At 32.6% G+C, this 18,613-nt stretch overlaps 1 protein-coding gene across 6 annotated transcripts in view; it reads right to left on the bottom strand.

Annotated features, from left to right (window-relative positions):
* Positions 1-18,613, bottom strand: part of LOC105150915 (agrin) — a 717,341-nt gene that overhangs the window by 173,336 nt on the left and 525,392 nt on the right. The window lies entirely within an intron of this gene.

Genomic DNA, 18,613 nt, shown 5'->3' with positions numbered 1-18,613 from the left:
TTGAATGAGAACGTTCACGCTATTGTAGTCGTTCTCAGTAATTGTAAATCATTCCAATCTTATCATTAACTCCTCTACTTTTTAAGTTCTTTACAGAATTGTGACCCTTCATTCCCATACTTCTTTCTTATTTACTGTGTATTGTCATACTATGACAATTTCTTTTCTATAATATATTTTTATCTAAATATCAATTAATTTGAATATATAAAAAAAATAATCAAGTATATTTGTTTTAACCATTATTTATATAGTTTTTACCATTATTTATATAGATTTTTTAATTATAAGAAGATAATGTACGCACGTAAATTTTTCACTTGGATCAATTTGATCCATGTATAACAAACTAGGATTAAGATTCTTTTTGGCATCATTATTAAATTGACAATCATTTAATTTGTAATATTACTGTTTCAGTATTATGGAACTGTTCAAAATGGATTCCAATCAGAATTATTCTACAACTTGAATTGTATTAAAGAAGTGATATTATACGAGACCAAGATGTTTGGAATTATTCATCAAGAGATTTTATTATACTAGATTGAAGATGGCTTGAATTAAAAACCAAAACGTTCGATATTTGTTTTATATATATATATATATATATATATATATATATATACATACACTGAGAAATATATGTTGATATACTTGTTCCAATTACTGTGAATTTAGGCTCTTAATTGTCCGTTTTTTCATTTATTGTTTAATTCAGAATTATTCCGTTTTTCCTAGAAAACACAATAGAAATCTAGAAAATTATTGAACAATTCCGGTTGGAATTTATTCTGAATAATTCCATAATCGTTTCAGTGGTTGCGTTTGAAATTCGACTATAATCAGTACATAGTTTATATAATTAAAAGATGTATTTAAAATTTACATTGAAATATTATTAGGCGTTAAGATCCAATCTCGACCATATTTGGCGCGTACTTTACTTATTTGATGTATTTATTATATATAGCAGTCTAGAGAAACTTATCCATTTTTTAAATAATTCAGACATCGATTTTAACAACTCAATATATCGAGAGAATTGTCGTTCGTTCTTTTCAGATACTTGTGACTTTTGAGATATCCCGCACATACAGGTGACGCATTTAATATATCCAACAAATACCTGGCACCTTCGATGCGCAATAAAATATCCGCCGTCGCGAAGTATTGAAAGCCGTGCCGCATGTAAAGCGACGGGGGAAGGGTTGTATCGAATAATACGGCGAATTTCTCTCAGAACGGTTTCATTTTAAACGATGACTCGCCGCCCGTCCGGATTCGAAATCTCGGATTTTCCGATGGAAAAAGCGACGGGGGCGAAAGGGAGACGAAGAAAGAAGGGGAGCGAGACGTGGACGACGGTCATCAACATGGAAAGAAAAGCGACCCTTCCCTTTGCGGGTACTTTCGTATGCGAAACAGGTCCACGAGACGTTCCTCCGGGGGAAAGGCAGCTGGACGAATGTTATTAATACTTTTCGTGTGTGATCCGTCAACAAGTCCCCTCAACGGTGTCGAGTAACAAAAAGCTCAGGGGGGTTCTGTGAAAAGCCAGGGCGGTCAGTCACGCTGGCGCGTTATCGAGGGGGATATAAATGTGCGAGTCTATCGATTTCGTGTCCGACTTCTCGCGGGGCGCGTTGTCAAACGAAGCGAGTTGCTTCGTAAGCGGAACGAAGGCTCGGCCGTCTCCGCGAACCTGTAAAGGGCCGCTGTAAATTACATTTTGACATCATGACGCGGGTATATTGGGACGCGTCAGGTGAGATGCGATGTTACGAAATTGGAAACTGCCGGAAAAGGCCGACAGTCTGCTATTAAAACGCGAAGCTTCGTTTAATTAGCCCCTCAATTGGGCACTTCTTTCATTCATGTAACTTGATCATTTTGTACAAGCTCTTTAAGCGAACAAAGATTCGTGGGCAATGAGTATATTTATCTATAATATATCTATAATATATTTAACATGTTGGATAACTTCAATTAAATGATCGAGATTAATTGTTTAGCATTTTGGCGAAAATCATGATTTTAAAATTCACCGATCAGAAATCAACTGAATCAATAATCCTTCCTCAATTTCCAATTTGTTACTACTAAGAGATATTATATTACTATTTGATCATTGAGAAAAAAGCTAAATGCGATGTATGAACCATAGATTTTTGGATAATAAGTGAAAGTAATTGTGATTCATAAACTTAGATTAATGTATTAAATTATTTAATTGACATGTGCTGCATAATTATATATGTATATAAAACATTTAAAATCAAAACGTAATAGAGTGTGCATTTATATTATGTTAATCATAAAAATGTTGTATTTCTATCTATTATTAAACAGAATATCTTATAGTCTTTTTTTTGCATAGCTTTGCCACGCGCCTTTAGTAAAAAAATGTATAGAGTTATACTTCTAATTAAAACTACGAAAATAGTTTGCGTGCTTGTGTAAAAGTGCCGGTATTTGCCATTTAATTAATGTTAGAGTTGTGAAATTTAATCATACATTCTTTTGCCGAAACTATGCTTCTATCTATATTTTGATAATTACATGCAAAGTGAATTTTTCTATGTGTTTCCGATATTTTTCCTTACTTTTCTCGTAAATAAAATATCCGATTGAGAATGAAGAGAATATCTCTTGGACATGAATGAAAAATAATGTCGAAAACTTATAAGCGACAATATAAGATAATAGCTATTTTCTGTTCCGTTAAATATCGAGAATTTTGATTATCAATAAAATCTACTTAATTGATTGCATAAATCAATGAAAAGCACGGTATAGTACAGAATAAACAAGTATGCAAGTAAATAAATGCGCGAGGTATCGTAGCGTTTAATTACCACGAAACGAGCCATCTGCTATCATTAATAATTAATTAATTGTCATCATTATATGCAAACGATTAATTGATAATTGCCGGAATAATTTATGTACACGCCACTAATTAGTCTACTCTGCACGCTGTTCATTCCAACTGTCGATAATGCAACTACAATTGTCATTATTATGAAATAACGCCAAGTTATAATAAGTTAATTACATATACTTGCTCTATTCATTTACTTTGCTTAATTTAATATTTCATGCGAGATATTTGATTTCGCTCTTTATTTATAGAAACTTTTTCCATGTTTAAATAGAAACAGATATATTACTATATATATATATATATATATATATATATATATACACACATATACACACACACACACACACACACACACACATGTAATAATATATTTGTTTTTCATAATAAGAATAAATTCACATAATAAAGAAATTCAATAAATTTAAAGAGCCATAAATTTACGATCATTAAATGTATAAGTTTCAAGTATACAAACTTATTCTGTTACATATTGCTATGTGTGCACTACAAATTATAATTCAAAATGCCAGAAAGATAAAAGAAAGTGATGTAATTCGTAGCAATGAAGAATAAGTTTTAAAACATAGTACAAAGATTATAAAAAATAATTGCGCAATTAAAATCAGAAATTCTTGTTCATTACGTAAGTTGAACGATCATTATACTTATTATTCAATCAATAAAATTGAACTATAAAACTTACAATAAAATACAATAGAAAACTTCTAAGCGTTCAAGTCAATCATATCATGATACATAAATTATACAGGATATTTTTAAATAAGTGAGTAAAATTTTAGATGATTCTTTTGTCGAAAATTAAAGATTTTCATATAAATATTAACTTCTAAGGAATTATATTCCTTCAAAGGGAGAAGTAAAAATTAAGTTTATATATTTTTTTAAATTTTTGATAAGTTAGGAAAATGAAATTTAGTGGACATTTTCCATTAATAAAAAAATATTTATTAATATTAAAAAAATAAAAACTTAATTTTCATGTCCTTTTTTAAAGAAGCGTAACTCCTCAAGGAGGGATATAAGTGTAAATGTTTATAAAAATTCCTTTAAATTTCGACACAGAATTTTCTTAAAATATTTTGTACTTATTTAGAAACTACGGTTTCTACCCTGCCTTTGTTGATGTAATTGATTCCGGTCGGTTATCCTTTCTGTGATTCAAAGTAAAGAAGACATATAATTATGCGATTAACTCACTCAACTCCCAAATGAGGAACGGATTGGTAGTCAGTAGAGCAGTGCGGTTGCGAGGACGAACATGAGAGAAGCCTATAACTCAATTAATGGCAGTCGAACGTTCAAGTTGTCTGAAAATACAGTCACGAAGGGGTCGCGGTAGCCCCCAAGTAAATAAGCGATCACGCGCGAGATGGGTCCATACCTTTTATTTCCTCCGACAGAGAAGAAGCTTACCAACTAATTATCCCTTCTGACTTTTCGCCCCTTTCGATCACCAATGATATCTGCAATCCCTCGCCTAACCTAGATCCTAATTTCAGTATCTTCTCGATCCTCGTCGGTCTCCTTTCCATCTCAAAGAGCTCGAGTTCATTGATCAAATAACGTTCGATGAGAAAATTTGCATCACTGAGAACAAATTTCGAGTTTAATGACCGACTTTTCTCTCATATTGTCCTAAATTTCTGGAATGTTTTGATGTGATTTTTGATACAACACGAATGTTGGAAAAAAAAATTCCAACTTTTTAAATAATGATACCAATAAACCTGATAATAAAGGGCAGATTCAGAATTAAATAAAATTCCTGAATTTACTTCTCTGATTCGCAATTCGAAAATTTATGAGTCAGTTGTTTAATAATTTCTTTTATCAATATTTTTTAATCAAAGGAAAATAAAACAATGTTGAAATAAAGGAATGTTTGACCACTCTATAGATTTATTTGGCTCGTTAAAAATATATGAACCGATGAATAAATTAGCTACTTTTTAAGGACATAATTTTATGTATACTACGATATTACTCTCTTGTCCACGCTATCATAAAGTTATATCGATTCATGACTGGGCGGAGTTTAATGTCAGTTATGAGTACGTAGTACAAATCTTCTGTTTTATAGCCGACATAGCTGACGGGAATAAATGAGGATTTCAAACGAAGGAAAGATTTAACGATAGCGCAGCAAGAAGAGAGCAGTCGTATCAGAAATCTGAACGTCAGCATTCCTTCTCTACTTCGCTTTTTTTCACACAATGTGTACGTTAAAGCGATAAAAAAAAAAGTACAGAGCAGCAGAGAGAAAGAGAACGGAAAAGCTATAAAGAGAATTATCGACCGAGTTGCAAAAATAAATCTGTGTTATCTAAAAACCGTCTATTATCAATCTATTTTTATAAACTTGTAGTTAGTCAAATGTTAAATAAATACTAGTTGACTGTAACTACAAATTCTTTAGCAAATTTAACAGGTCTGAGCCCGGCAAATAGTTCTATATTTAGTAATAGATATCTAGTAATAGATTTCACACACTCTCGTTCGAACATATCGGATATATCATACAAATCCATCGGATTAGTTGGCAACGGTGATGCTACGACGCTAATCTACGTGCACCAGGTTGTCTAGTTTGACCCGGCTGTCGCTATCCATGTGACACGTCATGATACGACGACGCTTCGGTCCAATCCGGTATTACGCGATACGGAAGGATCGTTATAGGAACTTGGTGGTGCGACTAATTACCAATTCGATCAATTCTGAAGTCGGCTTGTAAAGGGACACCTTACGCCTGATAAGCCCTTACTGTTTCCGATTCAGTATGCAATATTATATGCAAATATAAGGAAAAAAATCTGTTTGTGATATATATTTACAATGCAAAGAATGTTAATTCATTACAGAACAACAAAAATAAAATTCTCAATTGCGATTAGAATCAATAGAATTGAAGATCACATTAATGTTAAGTAGGTGATTTAAGATACGCAAGTTGGTAGGTGGGATATTCAAAAAGCTAACAAAATATTAAATTTTATAGTTACATTTTTTACTAGTATATTATAAATTAAATTTACATTATTTATATTCTTATGAGATAGAGGATTGAAAAAAATAATGAATTTTAATATTCTAGTTATTTGAGCAATATTTTTTATTTTCCTTTTACAGAACAAGATTTTAAAGAAAATCTGTAAAATGCTGTGGTTATTCTATTTATTCACTTAAAGATTAAATAGCAATGAATAGTATCAGAATAAAGTATGTTTTGTACATTTATAAAATTTCGTCGGTGGCAGATTTCGATAGTGACTTGTGGAATAAAATAAAGAACATCGCCCACGATGAAACTAGCATCAGATTGAGTGGGTAATACCGCATTCGCCATCGATGAGCGAGCTTAAAGTGTTAACGCGCTTGAAAAGAGAATAGGGAAGCTAAAAACAGCCTCAGGCGGTTAAACTGATGAATCGCACAAAAATCACAAGCCCGCGAGAATCGACACGTGGAAGCCCTCAAGCATTGGGCGGTCCATTCGGTCATCGAGCTTCTCACCCTCGAAACGACGGTGGTTAGGTCAAGCCTTCATGGATTAGGGTGGGTCAGCTTAGGTCGATCGCGTACGTCAGCCTGCGTTTTACGTCGGCACGACATGGTGGCGGTTCGCTTGCGTGGAGGGTGCGAGCAATTTAACTGCAACTCTCTCACCCTCTGCAATTATAATGCTAATTCTACGTACGCGGCTTTATGGTTAATTGTCGAGCGACTTTCTTCGCCTCTAAATTGCCCATTGCGTAACCGTTTCGTCGTTTCTGAACCGCGCGTGTTTCGTATTCACTGATGACTATTTCTGTAACTTAAACGGACTTTTTCAAAATAGAAAACAGAAAATACTAAATTGTGTATCTGGTTATAAGAAAAAAAATTTATGAAAATTTTATCGCATTCTATTAAACTCTGTTTTCACGATTACATGAAGAAACGACTCTTTCGTAAATCTTACTAACTTATAACTTAAGATAATAAATTGTAAGTATTATATATATATAAAATATAAATAAAATATATATAATAAAATAAATATATATAAAATAAAATAAAAGCAATTAAAAATACGAGACAGAGCTACTCGTTATGCATTATTTAGAAGTTTCGATTGTCGTGAAGTAGATTATTTCTCAGAGAAAGATTATGTCGTTTTTCATCCTGCTTGTCGTATTTGAAATGCACGCGAAGGTATAATAAGAGTGTTACAAAAAGCGGTAAGAAACGAGAACGATGAAAGCTTTCCAATCATGGCCAAGAAGCCCCGGGAAACAAGAAACGTCACAACACCGTGAACTTTCGGCTCGCTTTATTTCCGATGAGAAAAATGTTTCCGCGTCCACGATGCGCGCTTCTCACGAAGAAAAGGAGCAATTTATTTCGATATTTCAAGCTTCTCTTGCTTTGATCCATTCTAAGGAAATGGAACTCTCGCGAGAGTAGTTGCGCACTTAATTTGGCTGCGCTGCTTGCGAGTGAAACCTTGATTCTTTTAAATTGTAAGTGTCACTATTTCGTCTTGTCATTTATATATTTCATTGCCATTAGAAGAATTTTAATCCGTTATTATATTTGATAATTTATAGGACTTTCATTACAACTTTTGATTTTTTTGTTAGATTTTAAATTAGATTTTATTTTATCCTATTTTTGACCTTCTTTTTGAGATTTTTTTTCATTTATATTATTCATTATTATTATTCATTATTTGATACTCATTACACTCTAAATTTCTTAGAGTGAAATCTCACTCCAAGAGAGTGAAAATACAGTCATTTTTACAAAAGAGGGAAAATATTTTGAAAAAAAATGACAATTTTCACTCTTTTAGAATTAAATGTCACTCCTTTTTTGGAAAAGATTTCATTTCAAGAAATTTAAAGTATAAGAGAGTCGAGCTTAAATTCATTAAAGGACTCTCGTTTAAGGATAGATCATTAATTTTGAGACAAATTATATATTGGTACGTCTCGATAATAGAAGATGAACGGTATCGCGTATGTTTGACCGGGATATGGTAAGAAAAGTAGTCGATGTCAACGCGTGATCGGGCCAGCAGACCGCTGAGAATTATAACCCGGGACGCCTAATTAATTAGCCTGTCTAGGATGCCCATCCACGGATTATGTAATGGCTGACAGCCGACGGAATACTGTAATTACTCCACTCGGGAATATCCAATTGAACCTAACTCGCTAATAATCGACATGACGGCATTAACAGAGCGTGAAACATTAATATGACGTACTAGTTTATAACGACTTCGCTAATAAGCGGAAGTTTTCTAAAACGTCGTAGATCAAATTGTTCAAAGCATACATTTGCACATTAAATTAATCGTAGACAATAAGAAGGGTTAATGTAGATTGACATTATAATAATGTCTCTTTTAACTGTCTGGAACTGATATCAAAATTAGTAATACAGTTATACTGAGTAAGACTATTTAGTTTGTGTCAATTAAAAGGCATTAATTAATTTCAAGGAACCAAAATGACATAATTCGTATAAAAAAAGAAAAATATTAAATAAGAATAAGCTGCGGACTAAACAAAATTAAATTTTAATAAATCATTTGTTTGAATTAAATATTTACTAAATACGAAGATATGTTCATTTTTGCATGTATAAGAATTATTAATTTAATTATCTCTTTTTATATAGAGTAAATATTTATTTACTATAAGTAAATGTTTAGTTAACATTTATTCGAATAAATATTTATTAAAATTTAGAATTTTTTTCAACGGAGATATAACATGAAAAAATTAAATCGTAACATTTTTAACAAGGAAATTTATTTTTGAGTGGGTTCACACAAACAGATCCTGTCAACTTCAAAAGGTCAATGCACATATTAACTTCTCGTCTTCCATTAAAATATATAGAATACAAATTTTTTTAGTAACTTCTAAACGCTTAAAATGATAATAAATTTAAAATAAAAAATGTATAACGTTGTTTTTTTTCCATCTCTATTAATATAACAAACATCGAGAGAGTACGCTTGATTCGATTAATACGTTAAACACCCTCGGCCATTACCTGATTGCGAAAGCTGCTAATTGGTACGTGGCAATCGTCATGAAACGTCAAACGATCAAACAAAACGCACGGGCGCGCATACGCGCGTTCGCATAGAAGATTTGCCGAAATTGAGTCGAGGCATTGGACTGGAATTCATATTGCGATATATATGCAAGAGAAGTGCATCAACCACGAAATTGTACGGCCGTAGTTGCACCTCATCCTCCTCCCTCTCTCTTTCTCACTCTGTCTCCCTCCTCCCCCTTTCCCTCACCCCTCTCTTTCTCTTCTGTTCTCTCGCTATTTTCCCCCATTTCTCTCGCAGCCACAGAATTTATAAAGGATCGTGCACATGGAAGAGGAGGAAACGTGACGACCACTCGCGAATTCGGGAACGCCATCAGCAGCTAGACAGGAACCACTAATCAGGTTGTTTCCACTTAATTTGCCGTGGTAATTAGCGTCTCGTTCACCTTCGCACATCCCTAAATCCATGACGGTACCGAAAACCAGGTGCTTTATTATGTACGGACCTTATTGTGTCCTAGGATATCATCAGAGCACGTACTCGTACACTGTACACGATTTCAGCTTCTCTATTATAACTCATTTCTCATTTCTCTTCCCATTTCTGTTACTCGCAATTTTCAATTTTTTTTTTTCATTTTTTTCTTACATTACTGTTTATAAATTGATATTGTTACGGCCTTAGGATGTTATTCCTTTATTATTTTTTTCCTGCTCCTTTCAGTAAAAATTCATGTGTAGTCGAATGTCACAAAGTTATTACAATGCCAAATTAATAATCGTCTGCTTCATTAATATTGATTTGTCACATCGTTATGCCAGCAGAATATTTTATTTTCTTATCTTTGTATATATGTGTGAAATTATAATATATTGTTTCAAATAATTTTTTCAACATAAAATATACTATTTTTTAAACTATTTATTTTTTATATACATCATTCGTTATGACAAAGTGACACTCTTTTTTTCACACGTTCGGAATAATAAATTTATAGTATTAAAAATACTGAAAATTAAAAAAATATAAATATTATTTATGTGTAAAAATTTCGAACGAATGCAAATACAGCGAAACACACGTGTGAAAAGTTTTGAGTGCAAGCTACAATGCTTCACCGATTCGAAAATCGCATTAGAGGGATAGTTGCGATCGAAGTTGCAGCTACTTGGGCTTGCATCGAGAGCGCGTTTACATGTTCTCAAGGGAAAAGAAGGTTTTCGCGAAGAGCGACGATGGTCCGTGACCTGTTCTGAATCCCATCTATTTTTCAAGGAAGACCTGTGTACTCAGCACTCGTCCCCTTCTCCATCGTTATTCCGGTTGTATTATAGGCGGCGGATCTGACATACCGTGAAATTTTAACGAAGTCTAACTTATAATTCGTATATCCTGCCATCGAAATTTCACGAAAATGGATAGGATAATGCCGGCGCACGGCGGGGACGGAGATTTCTATTTCAACTCCCAACCGTGCGCCCGACATATGCGTTCATTCCGACGATGATGTATTTATTTCGCCCATTGTTGCCGTGACCGTCACAGTTCTAATTGCGTCCGATTCTCTCCCTTATAACCTTACCTATACAGATATATTTTGAACGTCTGACGTCACAAGCGACGACAATTCCATTTTAAGAATACGATATCGCGCTCGGAATAGCAGCAACCCTCAAATTATTTAAAGATTATTCATGTACATTCGCGCGTGTTTCGGTGATGCTGATCAATATTTCATATGTGATGTGAATTATCGTTTATTCATCTACATATTTGGCATTAATATGTATTATGTAAAAGCTTTAAACCACGAATGTTATAGCGCGTTACTTTACTCATCAATTTTTAATGGTAAAGTCTGATACGTGTATACAGTTATTATAAAATATATTCTTTTCATCCGTTCTGTTCATAAATAAAAATCAATCACTCTAATTTTTTAATGTCGCGAAAGTAAATTTTTTAAGCAAACATAACACAAAAAAATACACAATAATAATTTAATTACTCTATGCAAGTAATAATTATTTATTTCAAGTATTTCAAAAGTTTATATATTCGCAAAAGTTTATCAGAAGCATTTATTCAAAATATATTCTGAATCCTAATAAGTTTAATAACTTCAATTAAGTTTATTAAATTAAAATAAATTCGATTTGCTTGTTATGAAAAGTTCGTTTCTTCGATCAATTTTATAATATTCTTCAAAAGAAAATAAATTCTTATTTTGAGTATAATGAGTTTTTCTAAAATTTTATAATAAGTATATTTTAAGATTATTAACAAGAAAATATTCTTTATCGAAGAAAACCGTTATTTAAAAGAAAGAAAATAAATTGAGCAATTACTTTTCTTAATAGTAGATTAATATTTTCCCGTCTTAAAATAAAAAGAAAACGAGTTATCGTTAAATAATAGCACGTGTATATATATAATTTATGTGTGCTGGTTAAAACTCTAATTTCATATGGATTCAAATGAGCGAGAGCCACTGAGAGTAAAGCTTGCTCCAATAAAGAGTCATAAAGTTTCACTGTTTACAGCTTACGTGCCCTGAAAAAATGTGCTACAAAAGAGCACTATTTAACGAGCACTACGGTCTGTCATAAAAATCCGTCGATATAACGAACATATACTCACACAATCACCCGTTATTGCTAATTGAAATGTTTCTTTAGCAGGCTAGCAAACTCAATTCTTTCCTCGCGTTATACATTTTACGTCGTTACCGCCGTTGATCACGATAAAAAGCAATCAACCTCAAATCTGGCATAAAATTTAAATCTAATTTGGAGCTAATCGCGTCTACTGTAGCATTATTTATACGGTAATATATAAAATAAAAAGGGGGCACTGTAAATGAAAAGAAACGTACTGCCACGCGATTTTTCTTTCTTCTCTCCAATTACTTTTCTTGACGTCGAAACTCGACCCTCGCGTCGCGCAGAGGGTCGCAAGGAAGGGCGCGACAGGGGATGGATACTTTTGCTACCACCCATCTCATTTAGGAAGGGTTGCTATGAGCTTGAAACGAGTCAGGAAGGGAACTCGACCGGGTGCGTAACAGGACGTTTAAGTATCCATTATCCGTTTTGTTAGATCGCGACCGCGAACATAAAAAGCTCGTGTCTCACTTACGTTTAAGCTAATGGTCCACATTTCGCGGTCGAATAAGAGCAGCTGCCGTGTATAAATATACATGACGAAGAATCGGGTGTGAGAAGAGAAATCGAGCATTCTCTCTGGCATTAATGAAATATTCCTACAAGCGCTGCGCTTCACTGAAGCATTATTCCGAAGAGCGGCTCTCTTGCAGGACTATCCGGGAATATCCAACGTCCAGGAAAATTCACGTGATTCTCCAATAACGTTAAAAGCACGAGACTCACATTCGGTCGGTCGGTCGGTCGGTCGGTCGGTCGGGAGCTCTTTGCCAATACTGAGCTCTTTGCCAACACTGAGCTGTTTTATTGAACAACGTCTTGGAAATTACATGAGGATAAGTTCAGTGAACGCGGCCGTCGCGCTTGCGAGACATTTAATCGATGCGACTTCTCGCGATGTATTCTCAATCTTGTAATGCTGAAATCAGCGTAATTTCTCCATTTGACTTACTCTCACTGCATGTATCATAGTACTAACAGATGATCAATTTTTTATCAGGCTCAGTGTACACTGAATGTTCATAATGACAAATTATATTCAATTTCAATTATTTTTAATAATTTCTATAAGTCATTATTGCTCCTATTCAATATGTTGTTAATTTAACTAAAATAATACAGTTAAATTTAATTTAAAAAAAATGTAAATTGACTGAAATTTATTATTTATCAAATGTAATATGGATGTCATTTATTTTGAAACTAACTACAGAAAATGGATTGATACACATTTTGACATACATGGGAGTTGAAAATAATAGAGCATTATTTAACTCAAGGAATTGAATTACCATTGTTCTTCTTTGACTATTTAATAGTGTACTACATACGGAAAGAACAATTTTGCAGAAATATAACAAATTTAATTAGATACAAAATTGAAAATAATTTTGCCAATTTTAAATCATCAAAATAATTATGTAAAAAGCTTAAACGTGGATGCGACAAAATGTTTTTAGTAATCAATTTAAATGTTTTACATAATTATTGTGATAATAAATGATATATTTTCAAATCTGTATCTAATTGAATTTTTAAACACTTTAGTTTTTTCCGTAAAGTATTTAGTCAGTGAATCGTTATTAATTTTAAAATCCTTTATGGATTTTGTACGTGACGCGTTGCGATAGTAAGAGGTCCTTTAGTTTTTCGATTACTATTCCTTCTCTATTCTTTTACTTATCTTAAGACGGTTTTTCTTATCTCCTTTCTGTCTTTTTTCATTTTTCTTTCCACTTAGCTTTCTTTTTTCTGTCTGCGAATTAGTCACTACTCTTTTAAATTACGCGTCTCCATCTACCTCCATTTATCCGTTCTATAATCTTATCTTAGCTCATCTTTCTTTGTAGTCACGGTAAAACATCGCAGTATAAAAGGTAGCAGGAGATTCTTCCCTTACTTATTATTACGACCGCAATAAGCTCTTCCGAATCCGATTTGCGGCTCTACGGGATTATTAAGCGGCAGAGTTGTCGGGACGCGAATCAATTTTGCGCCTCTCAAAGATTAATCGTGCGCTACTTTGCAGCTCCCGGCAAATCAGTTAAACTTGCAAAATCTTCTTTGATCGAGAGACGCATCTACATACATTCGCATACAATTGCGAATATTTTCAACAATAATGTCAGCGAGAGAAAGAGACTGCGGATCTTTTTGATTTACGAATGTTTCGCTTTTGTCTCCATAAATATTACTCTTTCATTTCAATTTAATCCATTTATTTATTGATGGTTATCCGAGTGTTTTACGTCTATCACTTCGTCGAGAAGCAAAGCGAATGTACGGATTTCACAAACATCGCGCGAAACCGCGACATAGAATGGAAATTGAAACGCATCGCGATCGCGATCGGATACAAGACCGCGGTGCGAAGACAATAGCTCGAGGGAAAATGGATCGTGAGGGACGTGACGGAGGGGAGGGAAAATAGAACGCGGTGCGGCGGGGAGGATGCGAATGCACATCTCCGTCGAGGAGTCACGTACTTTATAAAACGCAGCCGTTACACCGGTGTCGGAGACAGGAAAACGGGAAGCGTCCGCGTGCACATTGGTGTGAAGAAGGGGAACAGACTGGTCGGAACATATGCTTCCCTTTGCAATATAGCGGGGAGGGAACGTCTCCGACCGATAAACCCCCGCAGAAATGAGCTTTTTTCGCCCATTTCTCTCTCCATGCGACCGCCATCGCTCCTTCGCAATTTTCGATCTGCCTTCTTTTCTCTCTCCTTTCTCTCTCTCTCCTTCCTCTCTCTCTCTCTCTCTCTCTCTCTCTCTCTCTCTCTCTCTCTCTCTCTCCTTTCTCCTTTATATCTCTTTACGTGAAAGCCGATTTTTCTGTTCTAGCTTGTAACTGTAGTGACAAACGACCTCTCCAATAGACAGTGTAGATAAATGAGGCAAAATCTGGAATGACTGAACCACACTGAAAAATCAGAGAGAAGACGCCGCGTCTATTTTCTTTTCTCCTCTAAAGATGCGAGAGTAGGTATATTTTGTTCATATTTCATATAATCAAATATTATACTTGTAACATATGCAAAGAAATAATTCCCCATTCAACTCCAATTAACAGTAACATTAATGTTATAATTTCGCACTTAACAATATAAATGTAATGTAACACATGCGTTATATAAGAATTATGTTGTTGAGTGGAAAATTATTACATTCATGTTATATTACTTTAGTTGGTGTTTACTGGGTGTTATATCTCTTGCATATTCGTTTAATGGTACAATAAACAGCACATTAATTGTTAATTGTTTTGCATGTCACATGTTTGAATGCTTAGAAATATTAAATTTATTCCATCTATGTATTGTATATTATAATCTGTGGTATATATTACAATATCTATTATGGTATATATTATGTCCATCACTTTTTCTTCTTATTTTTTTCCCTTTTGTCTTTCTTATCAAACTCGCTTAATATCCGATTTTCATTATTATATTTATTATTACTACTCTGCTTTATACAAATTGTGACAGAAATCATCTGCATTTAATTGTTGACTTCTTTGTGAAATTCTTATTTTAGCAAAAAATGAATTAACCTTTTATTTATTTTTATAAGCTCCGGAAATATCCTTGTTAGAGTCTAACTGGAGTTAATTGCAAAAAAGATTTTATCTTCTGCCTTCTTAGTCTTCTCTCTTTCTTTCTCTTTCTACTAACTTTTAATATCACGATGTTAGTTATTGGAAACAGATCTCGAGTTTTATACCAGAATATTCTATTAATAATCTCTTCGTTATAAAAATAACGATACTTTGGTAATAAAAAGTTTGTGACTCTGCTAAGACATTCTTAAGTTGCGACCTAATGGCCTCAATTACAAAAGTAATTCGAATTTCACATTACGATGCTAAATCCGATGGAGCTCGTCCGTTCAGCTGTGCGTCTCGAAGAACGGATTTCATTCCGTTCCATTCCGTTCCGAATCGACCTGTCGCACGGAGTCGGTGCGACCTGTGGAGCTCTATAGACACGACGCGCTGGCGGTTATATTTTAACGAGGACGTCATGTAGTCCCGGCTGAAAGACACGAAGAGATGCCGCATTCGGTGTTCCGCCCAGAATTTCCCTCCCACCTGCTTTTCTCTCGGCTGCCAGTCACGCGAAATCTTCGTATGTATATCTTCCGGCGAGATCACTGCCGCTTTTATATATTCAACGTTATTTTCGCGAATACCAGCTCTCTCTCTCTCTCTCTCTCTCTCTCTCTCTCTCTCTCTCTCTCTCTTTCTATTTTTTCCCTAAATACAGAATGAGTGAATGATTTTTTCATATTATCGTTTTTATAACACGCCAATCAATCTTAAATCACAAATTTTTAACATATTCGACAATTGTCACATCATATAAAAGAATTCCTTGAGTGTGAATTCAATTGTTTTTTTTTCCCTCCATTTGCAATTATATTTTTATTCTCTCTATCTAGTTCAGGTTCTTTTTTGCTGCTCTGAGCAAAAAATATATATTTATTTTCGAGAAATTTGAAAGTAAAATTTTGTTTGTCCCAGATTGCAGACGGAGAATAATTTGAATTATTATAGAACATTATTATAGAATTATTATAGAAACATAGAATGCTTATTCTGTCTTTTATTACGATATTAAAAATAAGAGAAAAGATTGTGCGATCACCATATAACGAAAAAGATTATAAGAAAAAGATCATAAGAGAAAATAAAAATTTTTAATGACAAAATTTATGTATGTGTAATGAGACTTTAAATCATTCCATTTCGTGCGTACAAAGAAATACATCTCTATCTCTCGCTTCGCCGTTACTTTTGCACAGACGAAGACTTCAACTTTTATACAGCATGTTATTTTTCTGTTATATGAGCGCACATGAAGAGTGACATACTGCGGTGTTTACGAGTGCCCGTTTGGAAGCACAAAATATACATGGAGCTCTCAAAATTTGCGAGTGACGTCCTTACATAAACTCATACCGGATAGTATAGCGATAAGAATGCGGGGATGTGTGTGATGAATTTGAAATAGAGGATTTATCGCGCTCTTGAAATCTCGTGGCGAGGAAGCTTACATGGAAATGCGAAATATTATAGTTGACATATATTTCGTTATATATAATATGAAGTAAGACTATATAGCTAATTTACAAAAATGGAAATTGTTGTATAAAATTTTACAAACTCTTGTAAGAATAAACATCTCAAATAAAAAAAATCTCGAAAGACAAATCAGATCAATATATTGATCAAAATCCATTCAGTTAATATCTAATCAATTGGTAGCTGGATGTAATTTTCGTCAGCAATATTAACGTCTATTTAAAATAATTATTTAACTAGCACATAAGAGAGAAGCTCTTAGTTTAATCAGGACAGTCATTTTCGTATTTGCTATTCGTAGATACGTGATTCATAATTTCGTTTTTCAATTCGAAAGTGATAAAGAAGATATAAAAGAAATATCATGATTCTTCCTTTTTCATGTCTTTCGATATTCAGATTTTAAAATCATGATAGACATATTGACAGTATACGAATTTTCTTCACGATGAATTTTCTTTGCTTAAAACACCTCCTTCCGTCAGAATAATCTTTATTCGCGGTATAAAGCAACAATTTATGCAATAATGTATGTACACAAATATAATTTATTTTACTGTTAGATGACAGAAATAGATAGGATGTTTTATCTTAATCATAATTCAAAATAAGAAAGAATGATGGATAGAGTTAACTTTTTCAATACTTATGGCATACATGATTCATCAATTTTTAACTATTTTTTGAGAGAGATAATTTTAGTCTTATTTCTTACTTCATATCTAATACGTAATAAATCTAAATTAACGATTTAAAAAAAATACCAATTATATAAAGTACCTACAATCATAATAAAAATTACAGCATTAAAAGCAGCAGAATTTCATTAATTAATTATCAATACTGACTATTAAATTTTTAAATTTGTAATCAATAATAAATTTGATTATTCAATCAATAATATATTAGGTGGAAAAAAAATTTTATACTTTATAATTCGTTAACAATAAAATTCGTTTACAATAAAATATACACATAATAATGTTATTAAGTGGCATTATTAAAAAAATTAAAATTCCAATTGTTTAAACATGACTTGAAATATTATATACAATGTATAATGTACAACATACTATGCTTTACCATTGTAATTTTACTTATATATAAGAGAAATTTAATTAGTACTAATAAAATTATAACAAGAAATAACATTGTCGCAAAAAAAATTTCAACGTATTGTTAAAAATTATTTGCTTTTATATATATATATTAGGTGTTGGAATTAATTCGTAGCGTTTTACAAGTGATGGGAAGTACTTTCATTAATGTATTTTTTAATGCTCATGTGAAATAAATAACATTCTTTTATTAAAAAACACTACGAATTAATTCCAACACCTAATATATATATATATATATATATATAAATAATTTTATTAATAACTTTATCTCCGTTTTTATTTTTAATGCTTTAGGCGTATTAAATGTTAGATAATATTAATTTAAAAGCACCAAATATTTTTTATATTCGTTTTCTATTTAGTTTGAAACATTCATATGCAAATATTTGTAAACGAAAACGGAAAATCTAAAAAAAGATACATATTTTCCGCATAATATTTATCTGCAACGTAAAAATTCTTTGTATTTATATAAAATAATTTTAAATAGCATTTTATTATTAACAAAATTTTTTTTCATGTTAAATAAAAAAATATAATTTTATATGACTTTCCTTCCATATATACGTTGCATGTATATTATTTTAAAAGGATAAATATATTATAATATAGATATATGTTCTAAAGTTTGTCACTTTGTTAAATATTTAAATTAAACAAAGGCAAAAGGAAAAAAAGGCGTCGTTCGTTCATGATAGTACGAAGTGATTGTCTCGATCAGACGACCAATTATTTTCAAAGAAAAGAATGAAGTGAAAAGTCAGAGAGAAGAAGT

The sequence above is a fragment of the Acromyrmex echinatior genome, chromosome 13 (assembly GCF_024713525.1).
Source record: "Acromyrmex echinatior isolate Ae372 chromosome 13, ASM2471352v2, whole genome shotgun sequence".
Taxonomy (NCBI): Eukaryota; Metazoa; Arthropoda; class Insecta; order Hymenoptera; family Formicidae; genus Acromyrmex; species Acromyrmex echinatior.
The sequence above is the reverse complement of the archived record's forward strand: the minus strand, read 5'-3'. Positions and strand labels throughout refer to the sequence as shown.